Source organism: Martes martes (assembly GCF_963455335.1).
Source record: "Martes martes genome assembly, chromosome: 8".
Taxonomy (NCBI): domain Eukaryota; kingdom Metazoa; phylum Chordata; class Mammalia; order Carnivora; family Mustelidae; genus Martes; species Martes martes.
The window spans coordinates 68,138,835-68,161,387 of record NC_137895.1 but is presented as its reverse complement, the minus strand read 5'-3'; the positions used below and the strand labels follow the sequence as shown (position 1 = coordinate 68,161,387).

Genomic DNA, 22,553 nt, shown 5'->3' with positions numbered 1-22,553 from the left:
CATTGCCTAGTGCATTTAGTAGGTGCTCAATAGATGGCTATTAGTATAATGAATAAGATAATAACATTAGTTTTGTCTTTATATCTTGATTGCCATCTTTATCACTGTTCAGTCTGCTTTTCATAACAGAAAAGCCAGACTGACACTCTCCTATTTTTCCTCCTTGCTGGTGTTATGTATAATATGAAATAGCCTTTGCAGATACCAGGTAAATTTAATGCATTTGGGCTCCGTGGAAAATTCAGGGTAATAAATTGAGACACCTTTTAACTAGTATTACCCTTGTGATTTTCTTTTGTAGATAATTCTTTTTCTGAGTACATCATTAAAGTAATTATGGTTTTTTTTTTCATCAGCACAGGATTACTGAAAGAAAAAAGTCTTACTATGTCATATTATTTTACATGTGTCATATGATAATACATTAGTCATCAGCTGTTGATCACTCAGTGCCACACTTCAAAGGAAGGTAGAGAAAACTAGTAGAGAAATGAGCAGTATAGTTCTAAGGATGTTTAGTACTGTCCAGTTGTTGATGTGACTTGCATAAATAACTAGGTATTGTTTGAACACTTAGTTAAGGTAGCAGAGTGGTTGTTTAAAAATTGGAGCCACCTAGAGGTCTGGAAATTCTTTTTCCTTTTTTAACTAAAGCATTCCTTCTTTTAGCCAAAAAAGTCTCATGACTTTCCAAGGCCAGGGAAGGCTTAAACCTTGTTTGAGTGTTTTTGTCATGTGGTTAGTCTTTACAAATTATTAGTTTGATGCACTATAGCCCTGAAGTATTTATGTTCTTCTTATTTCTAGTCTCTAATTCTTACATAATCACCCACGTTTTCTTTTGACTTGTTTCTTAGGGCTTGAGTTTCCTTTTAGAATTTTCCCTTTTACCCTTAGAGTATAATTCCAGTTCCTTTCTAGTTTTGTATTTTGTATGTAATAAGGTATACAGAGAATTTAGGAGTCAATTCTAGTTCTTTCATGATTTATTTGTTTGCACTTAACCTCTGGGTTTCTCCTGAATGTTATGCCTCAAAAATGGTCTGGACTCTGAGTTTTTGTCAGCGAAAAGCTGGATGCCCTTGGGTTTGGAGAGCAGGGAAGATTAAAAAAGCATTCTTAAGTCCTTATTATGTGCCAAGCTCTGGGCTAAGTGCTTTCACAAGAGAAGAATGAGTAGTTCACCTGATGAAAATGATAAAAAGGAACCTTCAGCTTTTCATGTGTTTGCTTTACTCAAGGAAATGGTTCTTGTTCCCCTGTTTACCCACCCTTTATTTTCTAGTTGGGAAGGTATGGCAAGATAGAGAAGCCCTCTCTAGCCCATCCCATTACCTTAGCTTTTTATTTGTTTAGACCTGATTTTACTTGTATAAAAATATTGGCAGTGGGGCCAGGGAGGGGCATGACCTTTGATTTGTCTTTGAGGTAGGTCTCTTTGCCCCAGGACATTGGTACCCTGAGTAGCTACTACCACTGTGGAGAAGAAAAAAGTTATTGTTTAAAACCCCAGTTATTTTTTCTCTCATGTATACATGCTTATTTGGTTACTTTGGGTGACCTTGAACAAGTTGCCTGGGGCTTTATAGCACCAATAATATCTATTACCTATTTATTTCACAGCCTTGCTATAGGATTTAGAAGTCTTATTTTTGGCAATTTTTTTTTGCCACATCCAAATATATCCCAAAGCTCATTATAATTAACTCCAATGCTGTCCAAGTTTTATGCATCAAGAAAAAAATTTTCTTACTCAGTAGCGTGTGTTTTAACTCTTTGTTTTGATAAGAAATCAGATATAAGTACAGGTTGTAACAAGAGGAGAATTGTGATGATTTTCTATCAGGTTTTATTTATGTGGGTGATATATTTTGTCACTTGTTAACTGTCATTGGCCCCTAGCTAAATCATGTTTGTCTTTAATTATAGTAATTTTATTATTGGAAAATCACTTAAAATTAAGTTATTCTTCAGAAAGAAGCACATATATTGAAAAAATTATAGTTTTCTTACTAGATAGGTATTGGGCAGAAAAGCAAAATATCACTGTAATTTTTGCTTAAGATACTTGAATAGATTTGTGATCTCTGAAACCCTCATATAAATACTATTGAAAGATAGGTTGGGAATAATTTGCAGTGTTTGATGTGAAATTTGTTCATTTCTGAAGCAAGTTCTTTTTTTTTTTTTTTTAAGATTTTATTTATTTATTTGAGAGAGAGAGCGAGTAAGAGAGAACATGAGAGGGTAAGGTCAGAGGGAGAAGCAGACTCCCCGCGGAGCTGGGAGCCTGAAAGGGGACTCGATCTGGGAGCATGACCTGAGCTGAAGGCAGTTGCTTAATCGACTGAGCCACCCAGGTGCCCCTCTGAAGCACATTCTAATACTTGATGCCATTAGATGTCAGGAAACCTAAAATAGTTTACTTGTGCTGTATTTTTCTTTCTTTTTGTATATAATGATTTCCTCCTTTGCTATTTCTTTTTTTTTTAATCTCTACTGAAAAGAACTGAGGTAAACAGCTACTGACATGCAATGAACTGCACATATTTAAGTGTACAGTTGGATAAGCTTCCAACCTACGTATATAAATATGAAATCATCACCACAGACAAGATAGTGAATATATACATATCCCCCCCAAGTTTCTCCATTCCCATTTGCAATCCCTTGCCTGTCCATTATCCTCTCCCCCCAGAAGTTTTGCTTTCTGCAGGGTAGTTTGCATTTTCCAGAATTTAAATGAATGGAATCATGTAGTATATAGTCTTTTTTTAGTCTGGCTTCTTTCACTCAGAATAATTATTTGGAGATGCATTCATGTTGATATATCCAGCAAATGTTCATTTCTTCTCATTGCTGAATAGCGTTCCACTGTATGGATATATAACGATTTATGTATGTATGTACCTGTTGATGGACATTTGGGTTGTTTCTAATTTTTGTCTCTTAAAAGCTGCTGTGAACATTTGTATATCATCCTTGTGTAGACATGTGCCTTCATTAGTCTTGGGTAAGAACCTAGGAGTAGAATGGCAGGATCCTGGTAAATATATGTGTAGCTTTTTCAGAAACTGCCAAACTGCTTCCGAAGTGATTATTTCATTTTACTCTCCTACCAGCAGTTTATAAGCATACTAATTCCTTCACATTCTTACCAACACTTAGTATTATTAGTCTTTTTTTTTCATTTTTTATTAGACTTTTTAATTGTAGTCATTAACAGTATTTCATTTTGATTTTAATTTGCATTTCCTTAATGACAATGGTGTTGAGCATCTTTTGATGTATTTTTTGCTATCTTCATATCTTCTTTGGTGGTCTGTTCCAGTCTTTTGCTCACATTTTATTAGTTTGATTTTCTTATTATTGAATTTTTGAGAGTTCTTTATATATTTTGGACAAGTCCTTTTTCAGATATATGCTTTGTAAAGATTTTCTTCCAGTCTGTGGCTTGTCCTTTCATTTTCACAATGACTTTGAAGTAGGAGTTTTTTTATTTTGATGAATTCCAGCTTATGATTTTCTTCTCTTATACATTATGGTTTTGGTGTCCTTCTTAAGAAAACCTTTGCCTAAGCTAAGGTCAAAGAAATTTTCTTCTAGAAATTTTCTGGTTTTCTTCTAGAAATTTTATAGTGTTAGCATAACATAACTTTAAGTTATGTTTTTAAAATAGACTTTACTTTTTAGAGCAATTTTAGGTTCGAAGCAAAACTGAGTGGAAGGTACAGAGATTTCCCATATACTTCCTGCCCCCACATCTGTATCCCCTCCTCCATTATCAACATTCCCCACCAGAATGGTACATTTGTTGCAGTTGAACCTACTTTGACACATCATTATCACCCAAAGTCCATGGTTTACCTTAGGGCTCACTCTTGGTGTTTTAAGTACTATACATTTGGGGAAATGTATAATGACACATATCCATCATGGCATCATAGAGTATTTGCACTGCCCTAAAAAATCCTCTGTGCTCTGCCTGTTCATCTCTCCCCCTCAGCTAACGCCAGGCAACCATTAATGTTTTTACTATCTCTGTGTTTCTTTTTCTGAATGTCATAGAGTTGGAATCATATGGTGTATAGCCTTTTCAGATTGACTCTTTACTTTCTAATATGCATTTATGTTTCTTCCATGTCTTTTCATAGCTTGATAGCTCATTTTAGCCCTGAATAATATGCTGCTGTCTGGATATACCACAGTTTGTCCATTCACATACTGAAGAACATGTCTGCTTCCAAGTTTTGGCAATTATGAATAAAGCTGCAATAACTATCCATGCGCAGTTTTCAGCGTGGACATAAGTTTTCAACTCCTTTGGATAAATACAAAGGAGCTAGTTGCACGGTCATATGATAAGAATATGTTTAGTTTTATAAGAAGTCGCCACACTGTCTTCCAAAGGACTTTTCCAAAGAGTACCATTTTTCATTCCCACCAGCAATGAATGAGAGTTCCTTTTCCTTGACATTTGGTTTTGTCAGTGTTTTGTATTTTGACTGTTCTAAAAGGTGTGTAGTGATATCTTGTTGTTTTAACTTATATTTCCCTGATGACATATGATGTGGGGCATCTTTTCATATACCTATTTGCCCTATATCTTTGGCAGGGTGTCTGTTAAGGTGTTTGACCTGTTGATTTAATATTTTGTATTGAGTAAGTTTTGAACTGAAGTTCATTTTCTGCATATGGAAATCTAATTTTTAAAAAGACTATTCTTTAACTACTGAATTGCCTTTGCATCATTGTGGAAAATGGGTTGTCTGTTGTCTCTCTATATTTTTTCAGTTGACATTCACAGCTGGATAACACAAACTAAAGAAAAATCAGCTAAATCCTATACTTGATAATGAATGTGTTTTTGTCATGTTTAATCAGATTTCTAGTTTCCTTACTGTAGCCTTTACGTAAACCTTTTCTACTCAAGCATTTCTTCTTCTCCCTTTCTCATTTTGTAATTTGCTGTGTATCATAGTAGTAAAGTCTGGTGGTTGGGGTACATGCATAATTTACCCCTTTAAATTTTAATTATCTTTACTGTTAGTGAAAATTATTTCTGTTTTCTCTCTTTGAAAGTGTCCCATACCAGATCACATCTTCCATTTTAATTTTTCTAGTTTTGATGATCTGTCTCTTCTAATAGTGAGTGATGACATGTGGTATATATTGGAAAGAGTGCCCAGTTCTGTAAAGCCTGGCTGGACCTGGTAGCCTTGGAGTAGTTATAAAGCTTACCCCTTCTCAAGTTTCCTTTAAATGGGGTTACTAATTAATCACTAAGGGCTGTTTTGGAATAAAAGTGATGTTTGTAGATGTCCATATATGGAAATGAATGCGTATGAAATGTCTCAGTGAGGGGTTAGTGCCTTTCCCCTTACCGACTCCAGTAAGCTGTGAATACTCCTTCTGTCTGAACTAGAAGTCTGAAGAGGCCCCATTGCTCTTTGGAGAGGACAGATGCTCCGCAGTCTGTCTAGGCTGATGGTCTCCAAAGAGAATGTGGTCAGTGTAGATCATCCAAGTGTGGGAGAAGAGCCTTTGCTAGTTAACATGGATGATCGTCCTCATCCCTCACAGTCTGGAGTTGGCTATCTGCTAGGACGTTCACTGTTAGTACTCCTTTCTCTCTATTGAATTTCAGTCTCCTCTTCCCTTCTCTCCTCACCCTCAACCTGGAAAGGATATGCTCAGGTCTCTCTTGACATTGCTACTCCTTCTAGCTGTCTCCTTTCTTAGCCAACTTCTTACAGGAGTTGTTTGTGCTTAATACTTCTACTGCATTACCTACCAACTCACTCCCTCGGCAGGCACCATTTCTTGGAAATATTTCTTGCTAAAGGCACCAATTTCTTAATTGCCAAAATCAATGGAAACTTGTTAACCTCTAATAGAATAGAAGCTTTTTGTAGTATGTTTACACTGTTGAGCCATCTCCCTCTGTCTTCAGACTTCTTGGCTTCCTTGTCAGCACTCTTTCTTGTTGTTCATTCATTCATTCAGAAATGAACTGCATGACCTTCCATGCAAGGAGCTCTAACAGAGAACGAAACACACAAAACTGCCCTTCTAGAAAGTACATTCTATTGGAGGAAGTTAGATAATGAATGAGTAATTTTACATGCTTTATAGGATGATACATGAATCAGAGGGGGGAAAATGTAACAAGTTGGAGAAATTGAAAATGATGGGGATGGGAGTAGAAGTGTTGTTTGATATTAGATGAGCAGCAAGTCCTTACTAATGAGAACACATTGGAGTAGAGAACTTAATAAAGTGAAGGAAATAAACTCTGCAGCTAGCTGGAGGAAGAACATTCCAGACAGAGGAGAGAGTGCATACAGGTAAATGCACATATCATAGCTACCAGGCCAGTGAGGCTGGGTGTAGGGGGAGGGCAGGGGATAGGAGCAGGAGACAAGGTAGAGGAGGTGGGGGGCCTGTATACCAGGCACTTACGGGCTATGATAAGGATCTTGGTTTTTACTCTTGAGTGAGAAGACAGTTGAGGATCTTGAACAGAGGAGTGAATGAGTTGGAGGGTAGCATGGAGTGGTAGGCAAGAGCGTGAACTGTGGAGCCAGCGGCCTAAATTAAAATCCTAGCCCTACACTTACTGGCTCTGTGACCTTGTAGTAGTTTGTAACGTCTCCGTGCCTTGTCGGTAAAGTGGGAATAGGAATGATATCCATCTCACAGTGTTGTTATGAGGATGAAATGAATTAATATTTGTAAAAAATAGCATGGCAAATAGTATTATAAAAATACTTATGAAATACAATTAGTAAAATGAAGAAGATTCGCTTTGCTATCATGGGGAAGGGACTTGTCAAGAGGAATTAAGAACAGAAGCAGAAAGCCAAGACCTGGAAACAACCTGAGTGTCCATCAGTCGATGAATGAATAAAGAAAATGTAGCATATACATGCAGTGGAATATGATTCAGTCAGAAGAGAGGAAACCTTGCCATTTGTGACAACATGGACAGATCTTGAAAGCATTATGCTAAGTGAAATAAACATAGAAAGGCAAATACTGTATGATCCCGTATACATGGGCAATCTAAAAACAAAACAAAACACCCAACTCATAGGTACAGAGAACAGACTGGTGGTTGCCAAAGGTGGGGAGTGGGGCTGTTGAAATGGGTGAAGGGGGTCAAAAGGTACAAACTTGTGCATACAAGGCACATACACCAGCCAATGTAATATGCCTGGTGTAATATGCCATGGTGACTTAATAAAAAGAAAGAAAGAAGAAAAGAAGTGGGGAGACCAGTTAGGAGATGATTGCAGGACTTCACTCAAGGTGTGGCTTAGTTGAGGTGCCAGTGGTAGAGGTAGGGAAAGGGTCACATCATGGGTATATTTTGGAAATGAGATTGACTTATTGGCTGAGGAGTAGATCCACTTTTCATTCCATCTCTGATCTTTCTTGCTCAGTCTTCTTGCTGTTTCCTTCTCTCCCTTTTGACCAGGAATTCTCAAACAGGGTGGTAGTATTTGGAAATATGTGGGGGCCTTTTTCGGCTGTCCATAGAACCTAGGCTGTGGGTATTTCTTGTGTTCAGTGGGCAGGGCTGGGCCTAGATGCTCAGCATTCTGCATGGTGAAGACATGTCCTGTGCAATTTGCCAGTAGCATCATTGTTGAGAAATGCTGCTTTAGACCTTCTTCCCATCTTCTTCCCCTAGTCCCCAGGCCTAGGATTTCTTAACCTGTGGTCCTCCGTTGGTAGCAGGGGACCTGTAAGCTGCCTGGTGTTTTTTCCAAAATGTTAGTATACATTTTGGTTGGGGAGGAGATGAGAATTTTCATCAGGTTCTCAAAAGGGTCCATATCTTAAGAATGTAAGAACTCTTGTTCTCACCCACTTTCATTGTTTTTATTCTGGCCTATGTAGTGATGGACTGTCAAATTGTTCCTGTAGTGTTCTGTGCTATGACTTCTAGACCCTTCTCTGCTGAACCATGCAGCAGTCCCTTGGGATCAACATGTCTCCTAACTTCTTCCTGTATTTCCCACCTGGGTTTGTGGCACCATCATCCACTTTGTTCTTAATCTTGCCTTTCCTGTGCCACCTCACCTTGACTAATTCATCTACTTCTTCTGATTTTACCTCCTGGACAGCTGAGGAAATTTTTCCCATTTCTCCTTCATTTACTACTCTAATCGAGCATCTCTCATTTAGGTTGTTGGTCACTTCACTGGTCTTTCCACCTGAAACCCAGCATCCACATGTCAGCAGATGAGTGCTTGGACAGAAATCTCACTGTGTCACCAACTTGCTTAACAACTAAGCTCTGTCAGTGCCTGCAGGGGTATAGCATACAAGACCTGTGAAATCTGTTGCTAGTCCCTTGTCCTGGACTGGCCAGGTGGCTGTCCGGCCTCCCTGCTTGGCTGCCCTCCAGCTCTCCTCCCTCACCTGTCCTTCCATTTAATCCAGGATTAAATTAGTAAGCCGTTTTATGCATTGATGCTGCAACATCTAAATATGCTATTTGATCCCATGAAAAAATGGTTCAACCTCTCTCTTACCCATACTCGATAGCTTTAAAACCCAGCCTGGCTATCCTTTCTTCCTGAAGGAGGTGCTCACTCCCTTAGAAGGCTGTCTTACTTTCTTTATATACCATATGCATGCCTGTTTCTCTTTCTTTGCATTGTAAGTTCAGAAGCTCTCTCTTTCAAACAGATGAGCTTTTGAGAGGCTCTTCTTAAGCTCATTTGTTCATAGGTTCAAAGTGACGAAGAAGACTTTAAGCTTGCAGTCCCCCAGTGCAGTTCAAGGAGTGTAAGTTGGTTCTTTGAAGCTTTGTAACCAGTTATGCCCTTGCTGCTGGATGTTCAGTGGGGCATCTTTATCTAAAGTGGAGCAGCTTTGTCTACCTTAAAAATCTCTTGTGGCACATGGCTCCTTCGTGGTCTCTTTGGAGCCCTGGGGAGCCCCTTAGTAACCCTTGGAATCCAACTTTCCTCCTTACCTCTGGAATTACAGGAGCCTCTGGGCTCAGTCTTGACTGTGTTCACCCTTTCTGTTCTAGAACAATTTCCTGGCCTCCTGAACTAACATTGGGCCAAGTTTCCACCTTTAGCACTGTTCATCCTGTTGTACATTCAAAATGGAAAAACTTCTAAAAATATGTCTTTTCTGTTCTGGTTGATTATTACTGCTGGGTTATAATAGGCATAGGTTAGCCTTTTTCACCCTCTGCTCCATTTGTCCTTTGCCCTTTAAGGTTATTCCCAGTCTTCATGCCATATGTAAAAGGAAAAAAAGGGAAAATATTTTTCACCACTCTCAATAATTTATTAGTACTCCTTTTGTTTCTATCTTAATTTTGTGTCTTTTTTTATTAGCACATTAGACATGTACTTTTCCATTATCAGATAATGATAGGGTTAATAATACTTGTAAAATACTTCAAAATGTATTTTAAATATAACAAACATATAACAAACAAAATATAACAAAAATATAACAAACAAAAAATTTCATCTGCAGACTAATGAACTTGAAGGCACCCACCCAAGACAGAGTTTTCAGAGTTTGGCTCTGGGGCCAACATCTTGGCAGGTGTAATTTGAAAGCTTAGGAGTAGGGAAGTCAGGATGTGTTTCATGCCATGTTCCCTGCTAGATTGTGGGTCTCCTTGAAAGTGGGATCCCTATTTAATTATCCACTAACTATAAGCTCTTCGATGGCAGGAACTTTTCTGATTTTCCCTGGACTCTTGGCTCATGGCACTGTTACTTGTTGAATGAACTCACTGTGCTAGCTGTCATCTACCCTCAAGGGGAACCATGCTAAACTGCCTCTAAGCATTTAGTTGTGTGACTAAACAAAAAGTTTAGACAACTAAAACATTCATGTTACGTGGGTGACTGATTTGATGCTGAAATCTGGGTTGGTAGGAATGGATATTTTACTTGGCTTTTGAAAACAACAAATCGTGAGTACTTAGCTTGTTCAAGAGTAAGAGTTTGTAGAGGATACGTGGAGAGGTGATGCAGTCTGTGGAAGCTTATTACTGAGAACTGAGGTTGCAGTAGATACGTAATTACATACGACAGAGTAAGTCATATGTAATATTATGCATATATTAAGCAGAGTATGAGGAGAAAATAGCTAAATGACGTAAAGGGTAATGGTATTGACTAAAGCAATTTTTTAAAAAAGATTTTATTTATTTATTTTGAGGGAGAGATTATGCGAGTGGGGAACGACAGAGCAAGAGAGAGAGAGAGGATCCCAAGCAGACTCCACGCTGAACGCAGAACCCCAGGCAGGGCTTGATCGCATGATCCCGAGATCATGACCTGAGCCAAAACCAAGAGTCGGACACTTAACTGACGGAGACACCCAGGCGCCCCGCTAAGGCAATTTTATAATAACTGGAAAAATTTAAATGGTTGTTTGCAAAGTACTGGTTAAGGAAATGAAGGCACAGTTTTCAGATAGATTATTATGTAGCCATTAAAAGTATTTATGTAGAATTTATAGTAATTTGGGTAAATGCATATGCTTTTTTGTTAGGTGAAATATCAGAATACAAACATATATACACAACTTTTTTTTTTAAAAAAAACAGGCATCCAGGAGGAAGAAGAGCACCAAGAAGAAAACACCAAAATATAAACATTGCATCTGACTTCAAGTATTTTATATGTGTGTGTGTGTGTGTGTTTTATATACATACATACATATCCTAAATATGCACTGCATTGAATTCTCACACACCAAACATACCCATGCAACAAGTGCCCAGATTAAAAGATGGAACATTATCAGCATTCCCACAGGCCCCCTTGTGCTCTTAATTTTCAGTGACATTACATAGTTTTAACTGTTTTTGTTCCTTAGATAAATGGAATCGTACAACATGTACTCTCTTGTGTCTTAATTTCTCACACTCAACATGTATGATTCACCCATTGTGTATAGTTCCGTGGATTGTTCATTATTATATAGTATGGATGACTTTTTATCTTGCTCTTTTATGTTTTCCAAAATTTTCTATAATGAGCATGTATTTTATAATCAGAAAAAGATTACATTTATCTTTTAATTTTTAATTTTAAAATTTTATTTATGAGAGAGAGTGTGTGTGTGCACACAGGCAGAGGGAGAGGGAGAAGCAGGCTCCCTGCTGGGCCTGGGATTATGACCTGAGCCGAAAGTAGACGTCCAACCAACTGAGCCACACAGGCACCCCTACATTTGTTTTTTTTTTTTTTAGATGCAGAGTCAAGTTTGTGCTTAGGTAAATTCACTTACCCAGTTCAGCTGGACCGTGGAACATGTGGAGGAGAATTGAGAAAATAAATTGTGGCTGTTGAGAAACGCATGTGGTGCAGTGCAGTGTGAACTCAGCATCAAGAGAACCAGACTCTGTTTCGTCATTTAGTAGTCCTTGGACTATGGACATATCCTTGAATTCTTTGATCATCAGTTTGCTCATCCATTGGTCAACTAGGTATGATGATATCTTTCTTATAAACCAGGCATAAGGATGAACTTGAGATAATCAGTCTGTGAGCCTGCTAGATGGTGATATCCTTCATTTAAAAATTGGGAGTGAGAGAGGATGGAAGTGCAGAAAGGGAGCTCATGTGCAGTTACCATTAATTTTCTCTATGAAGCGAGGGCTGAGAGTTATTTGTAAATGAAAGCACATGGATTTGAGGTGGTGGTTTGCACAAAGCAGAGAAGCTTTGGGGCAGGCAGTCCCTATGGGCTCAGGGAACTGAACAGGGAGAGTGCAGCAGTGCTAAACCCAGCTTAGATTGGAACATATATGTGAATATAGTATGTGAGTTTTTCCTCCAGAAGATTATGTTTTGTTTGGGCTACTGTTAGGTGATTTTTTCCTGATTGTACAACGGGAAGATGGAGGAGGTAAAAACAGAAGGAAAAAGGAAGGAGGAGGAAAGCCCACTGACACGTAAGATATGCCATGTCCTCTTTAAAGAGAACAGTGTTTTAAGGAAGCCTCTGATTTGAAATGTGTTCTAGAAGTCCACAGTGGTTTGGAACTTAGAACATCTTTTTCCAAGGGTATTTACACTAAAAGGGAGATTAAGATTTTAATCTAGCCCACAACTCTACAAAACAGAGAACTTTTACTAATATATTTTCTAGCTCTGAGACTCCTAAAATTCCTAGCAATTTTAACTATTTAAATCCTTCAGATAGAATAGGGCTTGATGTGTCAGCCTGGAACTGTATTCATGGATGGTATTGTTTCTGTGAGAGTAATACTCAGGTGCAGTGAAAATTTCTGGGAGTGTACTCTGAGTTTGTCTAAGCACTAGGTTCTGAACCCAGTACTGGGAAGTTAGCTGTTTGCAGATAAATGATGTTGGTATATTGGGCAGTGCCTTTACTCATCTTTGATCCATTCACGTAGTATCCATTGAGTCACCTACAGGCTGGATTTGCAAAAACAAAGAAAACCAGTCATATCTTCCAGATAGTTTGTATCTGGGCCAGGTATTTAAAGAACTCATTTTTGGAATGTAGTCATGGATAAGATGGAGATGTGGATTCTTGGAGTGGGATTGGAAATGTTTCTGGAAAGATGTTTCTAAGACTGCTTGATGAAATCAGGGAAGGTTTAAGAGGAAAATTCACTCTTGAACTAAGACTTGAGGATGAAAGGCATTATCTGGGAGGATACTCCATACAGATAAAATGGTAGACACCCTTTGGGAACAGTACATAAGGGAGAACATGGTCTCTTGAAGAACTACATATAGTTCTGATATCTCTAAAGTTAGATGTGGACAGTGGAGTGGGGGGAATGGCAGAAACCATTAGGAAATTGCAACCACCACCACCCCTCCCCCCGCCCCAGGGTTTGGGGTAGGATATCACATTGTCCTAAAGTTTGTTTAGGTTTCTGTTTATAGCATGACTATTTATGAGAAACACAGTTTTCTATTTCTGTCCTGAGTTAAGATTTCTATTTATTTAGATTTTACACTAGGAGGAAATTTTGAGATTGCTTTAGAATTAACTGGGACTTAGAGTACTACTGCACAGTGTCTTCTAATATAGTGTATTCAGATCACCTTGTTTATATTCACTTCACAAACATTTATGAAGCACATATTATATAGAAGGAATTATACTAGTTGTGGATGATATTTTGAGGATTGGAGATGGCCCCTGTCTTTCAAGAAGCTTATAGTCTAGTTAGCAAAGGAAAATTTGAGCTTTCAAAAGCCCTATTATGGAAATAAAGATGATAGCAAAAGGAAAGAGGATGAACTTGTTACTTAGAACTATGCGGAGCAGAGAAGTCTATTTAGAAGACTGTGTGATCTAATCAAGGACTGAACGACCAAAAGAAATATGACTGGTAGACAGTGGTGTAAAGGTGGGACAAGGTGATTGGGGAACTGGAAAGAGGACACTCCAGCTGGAGGACCATGGTTGGGAGGTAATACAGTGTGTAGAGTCCCTGACTCTGGAGTATATGGCTGGGAGTAGAGAGAAATGAGGCTGAATATATGGCTGGGACCAGGTGTTGGGTTCTTATATGCTACACTAAGGAATTTGAACTTTATTCCAAAGCAGTAAGCTTTCAAGAACAAGTCTTGTACTGGTCTTCCTCTCAAACTCAGTCTGCCACTGTCTCTAGTTCTCCCTCCCATTTGCTAAGTTCAGAACAAGCCTAGTGTAATATACCTAGTCTTGATACCATGTGACAGGGATTCTTCTGGTTTTGTACAGATTACCAAGGAAATTGTGATTTTAGTCTAGAATTTTAGGATGTTTTCATAGCAGTCCAATCCTTTGGTGTTGGTTCTCCTTATTTTAGATTTTTGCAGTACACCATTCAGTTTTTCAACTATTTTTGTGCCCACTATATAATTGGATTTTTGTTTTTGGAAATAATCGGATCAGACAGCTTATAGCTAGAGAAATCAGCTCAAAAAGCCTAAATGAATAGCCCAAGATCATTCAGTAGTGAGAGTTCAAGATGAAATTAGAAACTGACTTTATGACCGTGTTCAGTCCAGGATTCCTTCCATGAAGTCATTATGCCATAGCCTTCCACTTTAGTGATTCTGACTACCAGTGAATGTATGCCAGCTGTGTTGTTATGGCATCAAAGAGATGTTTGCATGGATTCATCCTTGTTGGGTGGGATATTTTGAAATGGCTGAGATTATAGGTACATCTGTAATCATTACACAAAGACAAACTGTCTTATATGGGAGTTTGTCTATAATCTCTTTATTTTTTCTCTATTAAGGGAACAGCCTAATTTCTTAGTAGGCCTCTTATATTCAACTAATCATTTTTTGAAAAGATTTTACTTATTTATCTGAGAGTGAGGGAGAGAGAAAACACACACGCAAGAGACAGCCTGAATGGAGTTGGGAGTGGGGAGCAAAGGGAGCCCTACAGCCCACCGACTGGGTGGGCTTCATCTCAGGACCCAGGAGATCATGACCTTAGCTGAGGGCAGACACTTAACTGAACCACCCAGGTGCCTCTCATTCAACTAATCATTTTGATTTTTTTTCTGGAAATAATCCACCTAAATCATTGGAGTTTTTATTCTTGATTTCATATACTTAGCAGGAAAATTGTTTTCCATTTTTCAGATATTCAGCAAGATAACAGTTAAGTGTATACTAAGTTTATGAATCATTTTTAAGCAGTATGACTTACGAAGTACACAACTTAAAATATTTGTAAAACAAAAAGAATTAGGGATCTTGCTTTACAGTTCTCTTTGATTTTTGCCAAGAGCAACAGAGCTGTTGGCCTTTTAAAAGTCATAATTGAGGTTATCTAGGTTGTAAGGCAAAGATATAGTATTGGCAAAGATTGTAGTTTTTATAGTTAAGGACACTGACATCAAATATTAAACCTATAGAATCTCAATAGGTGGTGACACTGGGAGGTCATACCATATTCAGAAGAATAGCAATGGAAGGTCACTTAGTTAATAGCAGGTTGGTGGGAATAGGTTTTGAGACACTCCTGCTAGGCTCCCTGTTGTCAGTAGGGTCAGGCTTAAACTCCTCAGCCTGGGCTTTTGGTCTTCCGAGGAAGTGTGGAGTCTTTTCCCAAATCTGACAATAAAGGCACAGAACACAGACAAAAATAAGGACTTGCTTATCAGCACTGAGTGAATGTAGTTCGATGGCATTGTAGGAATGACAGTAAATTTCAGACCTATCTCAGAAATGAACATGGAACTCTTACATTCTGTTAAAAAAAAAAAATACAATAGATTCTAGTTGAATATGCAGAGGCTGCTGAGCTTCTGATAGAGCTGATCTGGAACACTTTGTTCAATTCTGAGGTCAAATCAAGTTATTTTTAAGCTCCTAAATGACTGGCACTGGCCTAAATATAATACTCTTATGTATCCAAAGTCAGACTGGCCAACCTCACCTGTTTAATAAGAGCATGTACAGTGGTAGTCACAAAACCTCTATGTTCTCTCACTTACGTCTTCATTCTTACTTAATGCTATATTATATATGTACTGCCTATGATTATATTAATAATATTGTTAATAATAAATATTGCTTATCTTATTTCCAGTCCAAAATGTTTTAGACTTTAGACAAAAACCTGTATGTGTACATGTATCTGGTGGGGAGGAATTCCAGAGCAATGGAATAAGGGCCTTAAAGCACAGGCACATAGATAAAACTAACATTCAAGAAAGAGGAAGGACAACAAAACCAACATTCTTTAAGTTCAAAGTATAGTCAAAAAGGTGGTAATAATATTGCACATGATTATGGTGCCTTGTAGTTTTCAGATCATTTTCGCCTCTTTTAAATTATGTGATTGCTACAGCAAACCTGTAAAAAAGGAATGCTAAGCATCATTTACATTGTCCATTCAAAGTGAGGTCGTAGACTACATTGTCTAATGTAACAAATATTTACACCATTCTTCCACAGTCAGTTTGGTCCTGCCAAACCTTCTAGGTGTCGTATTTGGGGGATTAGGTTGATAGCGGTATCTACCAAAGAAGCTTGAAGCAGGTGAGGATTACCTGGCCTCACTACCAGCATATAATGAAAGCACATTTTGATTAAACTGTACATACAGATAATGTTTAAATAAACATCCATTGGCAAGTAACATTGAATTGTTGAAACAGCCTAGCTTGTAAGCTTGACGAGGGCTCTCATCTTTGTGTTTTTAGGTGTTCTAATACACCGTTCAAGGAACATTTACTTAAAGTAGACAACAGCTAGCAGAGGAGAGATTCTTGGTCTTTTACTTGTCATGAGGGGTTCCAGGCGTCAACAGATTCTTACAGTTTGTTTACTTAAGGGTGGAAGTGTCTCTAAAACATTGTAACAAGCCACACATTTTAAATCCTTTAGTTTCACCAACATGATTCTATCTCTGACATTCATCGGGCTAATTATAATTAACAAGCTGCTGATGACACCAAAGAAAATCCATCCAGTAGGTAATGAGCAAAGTCCCCAAAGCATTTGTCTCTTGTAACCACCCTGAAATATGGGCTTCCTGATTGGGGACCACCAGATCCACCCTGGACAGTGCATTCCCACTACTATCAAAGTTAATGTTATTGCTTAATCTAAACCGTATCAGAGATCACAGGCTTTATGCTGAAATGGCTCAAAAAGTAAATTGCAGATATTGAAACACACTTAGCCTGTTTTAATATCTAGGCAGGTTACACTCTAATTTGTATTTTGTCTTTAGTAAAATAAAGAAGTGTGCCTGTTAGCAGGCTTATTAACTTGACTATAGAAGTCTTGACAAAATGTGGGAAGTAAGTTTGTGGTGATGTTATTTTTGCCCATATTAATGCAGCATGAATAGGGCATGTGTGCATTGTATCTGATTAGTGACTCTGTGTGTGTGTGTGTGTGTGTGTGTGTGAGTGTGAACTTTACGTAGCCCAAAGTCTCAGTGAATCTCAGGTGTAGTTTTGTTTGTTGTTAAGATCTGTTTATTTATTTTAGAGAGAGAGAGAGAAAGAGCATGCTAGCAGGGGTAGGGACAGAGGGAGAGGAAGAGAATCTCAAGCAGACTCTGCACTGAATGCAGAGCCCCAGGCCGGTCCCTGTCTCATGACCCTGAGATCATGAACTGAGTTGAGACCAAGAGTCAGATGCTCAACTGACTGAGCCACCCAGGTGCCCCTTGAGTATAGTTTTCTGAGAAGAAATAAGGGCTAAAAATGTAAAGATTTCTAATACTGAGGTAAGGCTAAGGTATTGACACCCACCCATACATACATAAATAAGATATAGTCTGGTGAGTGCTGTGTGCAAATATTTACACACTCAAGCATATGGTAGATGAAGTTTGGTAGTTAAACTTAATATAGATAGTTTTTTGGATAGGTTGGAGATACATTACCTATGGAATAAATGTGAGGAAGAGGCATATATGTATTTTTTTCCCTAATTTTAATTTAACCTCTCTGTGGTTTGTAACTATCCCCCAAAGATAAAAGCATATTAAATTTTACCCTCTGCTTTCCCACATGTGGTAGTAGTTGAAGACCAATTAATAGACAAGCTTGTCTAGAAGAGTAAGAGTGTGGAGTAAAAGTCAAATAGTGAGAAGCTACAACAGCTGGCCTAGGCAGGAAGAGAAGCCAGAGAGGAGAAGTGAGAGCATTGTCCTCCCTGAAAGCAAAAGGAAAAAGTCTCAAAAACAGAGATAGCCAGCAGTATTGAAGCTGAAGAGGGAAATCAAGTAGGATAAAGACTTGACTTCTGGCAATAAGGAGGAGATCATGGATAATCTCAAGAAAAGTGAAGTAAGCATCGAGTTAAAGAATGTGAGGAAATATAGGCTGATTTTTAAATAATCATAGTAATTTTATTTATAATGTCTGAATGCTTATAAAGTGCTAAGCACTTTACTTGTATTAGCTCATGTAAATCTCACAAGCACCTCATGGAGTCTGTACTTTTTTATCCCCCATTTTACCTGTGTAAAAACTGAGGCACAGAATAATTTACCCAAACTTCCATGGGTAGGGAGAGTGGGCCAGAGCTACAATTCTAACCCTAGGGTGGCCCCACCACTATTTATTTTAAATAAATTCCATCCTGTGCTGAAGCTTTGCCATAGAGGAGAGTTTGGGTGCTTTTGTGTTTTTTGTACTGTGTTGGGTGATAGAGACACAGAGATAGTTCCTACCCTTGAGGAACTTTTTAAAAAATTTATTTTTTAAGATTTTATTTATTTATTTTACAGAGAGAGACACAGCAAGAGAGGGAGCAGAAGCAAGGGGAGTATGAGAAGGAGAAACAGGCTTCCCACTGAGCGGGGAGCCCAGTACGGGGCTCCATCCCAGGACTCTGGAATCATGACCAGAGCCAAAGGCAGATGCTTAATGGCTGAGCCACCCAGGCACCCCCCTACCCATGAGGAACTTTTACAAGAGTAGTAGTGAAGCTGGATTAGCAACACATGCAGTGTTTTCATTTCTGTGGCAGAAGTGTGTAGCAGGTACAGTCAGGACACAAGAAGATGTGGCCAGTTTTTAATTGTTGGAAGAAGGAGAGGGAGGAATGAGGAAGGGTCTCTTGGAGAAGGTGACACTTAAACTTAGGTTCATAATGACAGAATTTAGAGTGGTGGTTTAAAAAATTTAAGTGCAAGACACTGGATTTCATCCTTAGGTCCACTTCTTTGTTTTCATCAAATTTTCTAAGTACTCTTCCCCTCTGGTTAAAAAACTGATTTAAGCAAATATGCCATGTCTTTAAAAGTCTGCAGAGGACTAGTCCTAACGAGGTATTAGTCCTAACTCTCAAATGTGAATGTTTTGTTGTTATTTGTTTTGGCTGGGTGGGTCATTATGCTGTAATATATTCGTAATACAATTATGTGGAGCATTCTCTTTAAAGAAAGAAAAGAGTTCCCTCACATATTCTATTTTAAGAATTTAAAAAAGCACACACATATACATAACAAAAATATACACAGCATCTTTGCTTTAAAGATACTGTTCAATGGAAAAAAAAATAAATGTAGTAACTGCTGTGCTTTCTGTCTGGAGTGGGAAAGACCTTTCTTACATAATCATTTCTGTACTTTCATTAAAAGCACCTTGGAAGAATTGAAAATGTTGCCTAAATGAGGACATGGAAATCAGCAAAGAAGGAGTTCTGGAAGTCTTACAGAATCTTTCTGAGTAACTTTACTTAGGTGCCCTCTTTCCATTAAGTGATTACATGATGTCACTGAATTTATTATTGCTTATTTATGTATAGATTTGTTACCATTTTTTTTTAAAGCAAGCAAATTTTAACTTTTTTTAAACTCCAGTTCCATTAAACAAGTTGTTTTATTGCATTGGCTCACTACTGGTTTTGTTTTGGGGTTTGTTGCCCAAAATAATAGTTACGAATCATGAACTGAGGCAAGATGGTGGAGTAGCAGACTGAAACAGCATTAGGTCCCAGAAGTTCAGCTAAATAGTTATCAAATCATTCCGAACACCTACAAATTCAACAGGAGATTGAAGAGAAGAAGAACAGCAATTCTAGGAACAGAAAATCAACCACTTTCTGGAAGGTAGGGCATGCAGAGAAATGAAACTCAAGCAATGGGAAGATAGACTGCAGGGGGTGGGGCCGGCTCCTGGCAAGCAGTAGAGCTGCGGAGCACAAAATCAGAACTTCCGGAAGTTTGCTCCAGTTAGGGATGTCACTTCAGAGACTAAGCAGGAGGTGGACCCCTCGTGGGGACAGTGTGGTCTCAAGACCCATGGGGTCGCTGAAAGACCAGGGGTGTCTGAGTGTGGAAGAGCTCCCAGGTATTGGAGCAGGGAAGCCAGCTGCAGAGACAGAGCTTGAGATGAGGAGGGGGCTCTCAGCTCGGGGTTACCTTAAGCCATAATCCAAGGCACAGTCAGGCCACTGCCCTTCCAAGCAGGAACCCCACAAGTGGCAGATCCGGGAGGAGTGCCCTCTTTCCTCCTCCAGGAGGAGTGGCGCAGGAGCATGCTGCAGGAATCTGCTGGGTTTGGAAACTCCAAATGAGGCCGTGCACCGGAGACAGAAATGCATGGTCACAGGCTGGGTGAGCTAAGAGTGCAGCGGGAGACCAGGGAGATGGGAGACATTGACTGCTTTACTCTGAGGGTGCAGTGAAGAGCGGGGCCCCGAGCTCTCGGCTCCTATGTGGCCGGAGATTGGGAGGCTGCTATTTTCACTCCCGTCCTCCAAAGCGGTACGGAAAACATTCAGGGAACAAAAGCTCCCGAGAGCAAACCAAGCAGATTGCTTAGCCTGGCCCCTGGCAAGGGTGGTGTAATTCCGCCTTGGGCAAAGACATTTGGGAATCACTGCAACAGTCCCCCCAGAAGATCAGCGGGAACATCCAGCCAAGACCAAGTTCACCAATCAATGAAAACTGCAAACTCCAGAGCTAGGGGAAAGCAACACATAGAATTCATGGCTTTTTCCCCATGATCCTTTAGTCTTGCAAAGTGAAATGTTTTTAATTTTATTTTCTCTTACTCTATTTTTTAACTTTTCCTCTTTCCTCTATTAGCATTTTTAACTATTTTATCTTAACAATACCTTTTTTTTTTAAATCTTTTTAAATTTTCATTGTTAATAGTCATATATTATCCCTTCATTGTATTTAACCTTATTTTTGGTATACATACAGGTTTCTTTCTTTAGAATTTTGAGATACAATTACTTCTAATCAAAATGTACCCTAAATCTAGCACATGGCTTTGTTCTACTTGCTACTCTGATCACATTCTCTCCTCTTTTGTTTATTTTTTTTTCCAACCAACTTACCAATTCCTTTTTTAGAATCTTTTTAAAATTTTCATCTCTATACTCATATTCCATCCCTTCATTATGTTTACCCTTATTTTTGTGGATATATATAAGTTTTTCCTTTCTTTAAAATTTTGGGAAGTAATTTCTTCTAAGAGACCAGAATACACCCAAAATCAAGTGGGTGTCTGTTCTATTCACCAATATATATATATTCCCCCCGGCTTTCATCTCCCCCAGTTTTGGGTCTCTTCTGATTTGGTTAATGTATATTTTTCTGGGGTCTTTGCCACCCTTTTAGTATTTTTTTTTTTAAGATCTTATTTATTTATTTGACAGACAGAGATCACAAGTAGGCAGAGAGGCAGACAAAGAGAGAGAGGGAGAAGAGGCTCCCCGCTGAGCAGAGAGCCCGACGTGGGGCTCAATCCCAGGACCCTGAGATCATGACCTGAGCTGAAAGAAGAGGCTTTACCCACTGAGCCACCCAGGTGCCCCACCCTTTTAGTATTTTATTCTCTCATTCATATATTCTTATCTGGGTAAAATGACAAGTTGGAAAAACTCACCACAAGAAAAAGAACAAGAGGCAGTACCGATGGCTAGAGGACCTAATCAATACGGACATTGGCAATATGTCAGAACTAGAGTTCAGAACAATGATTATAAAGGTGCTAGCTGGGCTCAAAAACGGCATGAAAGATATTAGAGAAACCCTTTCTGGAGAAATAAAATCCCTTTCTGGAGAAATAAAGGAGCTAAAGTCTAACCAAGTTGAAATAAAAAAAGCAATGAATGAGGTGCAATAAAAAATGGAGGCTCTTACTGCTGGGATAAATGGAGCAGAAGAGAAAATTAGTGATATAGAAGACCAAGTGACAGAGAATAAAGAAGCTGAGCAAAAGAGAGACAGCTACTGGACTATGAGGGGAGAATTTGAGAGATAAGTCATACCATAAGACAAAACAGTATTATAATAATTGGGATCCCAGAAGAAGGAAGAGAGAGAGTGGCAGAAGGTCTATTGGAGCCAATTATAGTAGAGAATTTCCCTAATACGGCATGGTGAACAAATATCAAAATCCAGGAGGCACAGAGAACCCCCCTCAAAATCAATAAAAATAGGTCCACACCCCATCTTCTAATAGTAAAACTTGCAAGTCTTAGTGACAAAGAGAAGATCCTGAAAGCAGCTCAGGACAAGAAGTCTGTAATATACCGTGGTAGAAATATTAGATTAGCAGCAGACTTATCCACAGAGACCTGGCAGGCCAGAAAGAACTGCCATGATATATTCAGAGCACTAAATGAGAAAAACATGCAGCCAGGAATACTATATCCAGCTAGGCTCTCATTGAAAATAGAAGGAGAGATAAAAAGCTTCCAGAACAAACAAAAATTAAAAGAATTTGCAAATACCAAACCAACCCTACAGGAAATATTAAAAGGGGTTCTCTAAGCAAAGAGAGAGCCTAAAAGTAGTAGACCAGAAAGGAACAGAGACAATATACAGTAACAGTTACCTTACAGGCAATACAATGGCACTAAATTCATATCTGTCAAGAGTTACCCTGAATGTAAATGGGCTAAGTGCCCCAATCAAAAGACACAGGGTATCAGAGTGGATTAAAAAAACAAGACACATCGATTTGCTGTCTACAAAAAACTCATTTTAGACGCAAAGACACCTCTAGATTTAAAGTGAGGGAGGGGAAAACAATTTACTATGCTAATGGACATCCAAAGAAAGGTGGGGTGGCAATCCGTATA

At 38.7% G+C, this 22,553-nt stretch overlaps 1 protein-coding gene across 1 annotated transcript in view; it reads left to right on the top strand.

Moving 5' to 3' along the window:
* RASSF8 (Ras association domain family member 8) overlaps positions 1 to 22,553 on the top strand; it is a 127,233-nt gene that overhangs the window by 3,703 nt on the left and 100,977 nt on the right. The window lies entirely within an intron of this gene.